We start from the raw sequence: 4,678 nt of genomic DNA, 5'->3' as shown, positions 1-4,678 counted from the left end.
GAGTGAATGAGAGTTATCATTGTCATGTATGCTGTATTCGGCGTGGTTACGGCCGACAGTAACCGTTAAGAGTCATTAAAAAGCTTCATGGTTGGAAACGGCCGCCTCCGCTTCGTCATTGCGTCCAGCAGGACGCCACAATATTTTACTCTGTAGGCTGAGAGGTTTGGGCATCTCTGGTACTGTTCTGAAGTGGTTTTATTCCTATCTCACAGATCGTAGATTTTATGTAAGTATGGATACATGCTCTTCAAAGGTTTTTGACATCAATTGTGGGGTCCCCCAAGGCTCAATTTTAGGTCCATTACTTTTTAATTTATATATGCTGCCACTTGGGGACATCATCAGGAGACATGGCGTTTGTTTTCACAGCTACGCTGATGATACACAACTTTACATTGCTGTGTCTCCTGATGATGAAGAGTCGGTCAATGTTCTTTTAAATTGTATTTTAGACATTAAGTCGTGGATGGCACAGAACTTTTTACAGCTCAACCAGGACAAAACAGAGGTTTTAGTGATCGGTTCTGAAGACAAGAGAGAGTTTGTTTTATCTAAACTAAAAAACTATAAATTGGGCCCTCTTATTTATCTAATATGATTTTAAGGTATGAGCCCTCGCGGACCCTGAGGTCCTCTGGAACAGGCCTTTTGGTTGTACCAAAAGTTAGAACTAAAACATATGGCGAGGCCTCATTCAGTCATTATGGACCTCGCCTGTGGAACAGCATCCCAGAGAGCCTGAGGGCTGCAGAGACTGTTCATGTTTTTAAAGGGAGGCTCAAGACCTACCTTTTTAACCTGGCTTTTAGTTGATTTGATATTTTCTTTTATCCTCTACTTTTACTTAATCAATATTTATTTATTTTTACTGAATTATGTCAGTCTATTTTTATGTATGTGTATATATATATATATATATATATATATATATATATTTATTTATTTATCTTTTACTTGTCTTTTTATTTTTTATTTATTTATTTTTTTTTAACTTTTCTTTTATTTATTTATTCATTTTAATCTATTTTACTCCTTTTACATTTTTAACTCCAGTGTCTTCCCCACATCAGTGATTGACCTTTCTCAATGAACAGGGTCGCTGCAGTGGGATCTCCTGGGTCTGGCTCTTTGCTCGGATCTGGGGGGGGTCCTGTGGTAGCGTATTCTGTGAACTTGATTGGGGGGTCACTGGTGTGGACAAGTCCCAAAAATATTGTTTCCTCACTGCAGTACAAAGCCAGATTTCTAGATTTATTCTTTACATCCTTTTAGTATTTATTTATTCATTCATTTATTTATTTATTTTCTCATGGTGTGGCGATATGTGTGTTTGTTTGTGCGTGTGTGTGTAAGGGTGGGGCTTGTGGGTATTATCTTTTGTTTTTAAAATGTTATTTTTTATGTTAAGCACTTTGAGTAAAATTCATTTTTTTAAAAAGTGCTATACAAATAAAGTTTGATTTGATTTGATTTGACTTTAAGTAATTTACTATCAACAATTATATAAAATTATGCACAAAATGAATTACTAATAAAAAAACTTGTTTTTTGTGTAAATATGATTTTATTTCACTCATATAAACAGAAAAATAAAAAAATATTTATCATAAAAAAATATATATAATAAAATACAAAAGGCAACTATTTACTATTCAACAGAGCTGTTCTATCAAATTTCTTAACCATCACTTTGTAAACAAATTCAACCTGAAAACAATATAAAACACTGCAAACCACAACACAAAAATATAGATAAAAAAGTGCAAAGCAAAACAAAATTAACACCCAGGTCTTTAGTCCAAGTTCAGGTTGGCATTCAGAAATACCAAATGCCTCAGCTTTGAGGAGCTGATTCTGTTTCTTCTCTCAGATATTATAAGGCCTGTTTTGGAGAAGATTCTCTCAGAGGGGACTCTTTTTCTCTGTCCTTCCGTGCGCCGTGAGTGTAACCCCCTCCTCTGCGCAGCGCGAACACACAGCACAAACACATATTGACCAATTACGAGCGACATGCGGAGAAAAAATGGGAGTGAGAGAGAGGAGGTGAGAGAGAAAAGACACGGCTCCCAGTAAGGAAACTTTAAGATCGTCGAGCTGTCCAGCGCCCCCCGCCTCACCATTTGAGAAACACTGTCTTATTTTGTTTGTCTCGTGACCACTGGCTCTCTTCCTCTCTTTCCCTCCGTGTGTGCTTTGCTACTGTTGTTGCTGCGAGTGTAACTACCGCCCCTCCTCCTCTGCTCAGCGCGAACACACACGTCACAAACACATATTGACCAATCACGTGCGACATGCAAAGAAAAAAAGGGAGTGAGAGAGAAAAGACTCGGCTCCCGACTTCCGGCTCCCAGCGAGGAGCCGGCTCGCGTCGTTCACTTCAAAGAGCCGGTTCAAAGAGCCGTTCCGTTCGCGACCGACCCATCACTATAGCCTACGGAGTGAAACGTCGCAAAAGAGGAAAACGAGCCGTCGCGCTGGTCCGCCTTCGCCAGCGCGGATTACGCACACCGCTACAGGGAATATTTCTCTCTAACGTGCGCTCATTGCAAAACAAAATGGAAGAACTGCATCTGCTGTTGGGAAGAAACATGGACTTCTCTTCATCTGCTGTTTTGTGTTTCGGCTGAGCGGATTAATACCGGACTCCGCGCTGTAGCTGGCAGGCTTCCAACTCTACCACGCAGACATAGACACGGGACTTTCCGGCAAAACCAAAGGTGGAGGAATCTGTTTTTATGTCAACATCGGTTGGTTTAAAGACGTAACAGTGATCAACCAGTACTGTTCTCCTGATCTGGAATCCGTTATTATCAACTATAAGCCGTTTTATTCACCCCGGGAGTTTGCTTCATTCATTCTGGTCAGCGTTTACATCCCTCCGCAGCCCGACGTGCAGGCTGCTCAGCTTCTGCTTGCAGACCAGATACAAAGTGTGGAGCGGACCATTCCGGATTCCTTAGTCATTGTCCTTGGAGACTTTAACAGAGGCAATCATTCTAATGAACTCCCGAGATACAGACAGCTTGTCAGATACCTGACCAGAGAGGAGAACATTCTGGATCACTGCTACACCACAATCAGGGATGCTTATCACGCCGTCCCCCGTGCTGCATTGGGACACTCTGATCACGTCATGCTCCACCTGATTCCTGTCTATAGGCAGAAGCTAAAGCTTTGCAAACCTGTGGTGAGGACTTCAAAGAAGTTGACCAGTGAAGCAGTGGAGGTTCTTAAGGCGTGTCTGGACTGTACTGACTGGGACATTTTCAGGACTGCTACCAACAGTCTGGATGAGTATACAGAGGCTGTGACGTCATACATCAGCTTCTGTGAAGATTGCTGTGTCCCATCATGCACCAGGGTGAGTTATAACAATGACAAACCCTGGTTCACAGCCAAACTCAGACAGCTAAGGCGGGCTAAGGAGAGGGCCTTCAGGAGTGGTGATAAAGATAAATTCAGAGAGGCAAAATACAAGTTTAGCAAAGCGGTGAGAGAGGCTAAACGATTGTATTCTGAGAAGCTACAACACCAGTTCTCAGCCAACGACTCTGCAACTGTCTGGAGAGGGCTCAGGCAGATCACTAACTACAAGCCTAAAGCCCTCCACTCCATCAATGACCGACGCCTTGCCAACGCCCTTAACGAGTTTTACTGCCGCTTTGAAAGACAAAGGGACAGTTCTGCCACTACTTCCCATCACACCTCCCATCAGCTACAGCTCGTCACCTTCTTCAATTCCCACCTTAACAGCCCCACCTCCCTCAGTGACGACTCTTTCCATCCACGAAAGGGACGTCAACAAACTCTTCAAGAGACAGAATCCCCGGAAAGCAGCCGGACCAGATTTTGTCTCCCCATCTACTTTGAAGCACTGTGCTGATGAGCTGTCTAAAGTCTTCACAGACATTTTTAACATCTCACTGGAGACCTGTCATGTGCCAGCCTGCTTCAAGTCTTCAACCATCATCCCTATCCCCAAGAAGCCGGGGTCCTCAGGACTGAATGACTTCCGATCAGTCGCCCTGACCTCTGTGGTCATGAAGTCCTTTGAACGCCTCGTGCTTTCACACCTCAAAGCCATGACAGACCCTCTTCTGGATCCCCTGCAGTTCGCCTACAGAGCTAACAGGTCTGTAGATGACGCCGTCAATCTGGGCCTTCACTTCATCCTCCAGCATCAGGACTCTGCAGGAACCTACGCCAGGATCCTGTTTGTGGATTTCAGCTCTGCCTTCAATACTATCATCCCGTCTCTGCTTCAGGAGAAGCTTTCCATGCTGAACGTGCCGGACTCCACCTGCAGGTGGATCACAGACTTCCTGTCCAACAGGAAACAGTGTGTAAAGCTGGGGAAACACATCTCAGACTCACGGACCATCAGCACTGGATCTCCCCAAGGCTGCGTTCTTTCTCCTCTGCTCTTCTCCCTGTACACCAACTGCTCCACCTCCAGTCACCGTCTGTCAAACTCCTGAAGTTTGCAGACGATACCACCCTCATCGGACTCATCTCTGATGGTGACGAGTCCGCCTACAGGTGGGAGGTCGACCATCTGGTGACCTGGTGCAACCATAACCACCTGAAGCTTAACACTAGAAGTCCCACAGAGCAGCCATTTGGCTTTTCTACCTATAAAACCCGCACGGCAGCCAGTTGGCTGTAAGGCTTTTAG

Source organism: Oryzias melastigma, unplaced genomic scaffold, assembly GCF_002922805.2.
Source record: "Oryzias melastigma strain HK-1 unplaced genomic scaffold, ASM292280v2 sc00204, whole genome shotgun sequence".
Lineage (NCBI taxonomy): Eukaryota > Metazoa > Chordata > Actinopteri > Beloniformes > Adrianichthyidae > Oryzias > Oryzias melastigma.
Note: the sequence above shows the minus strand (reverse complement) of the source record.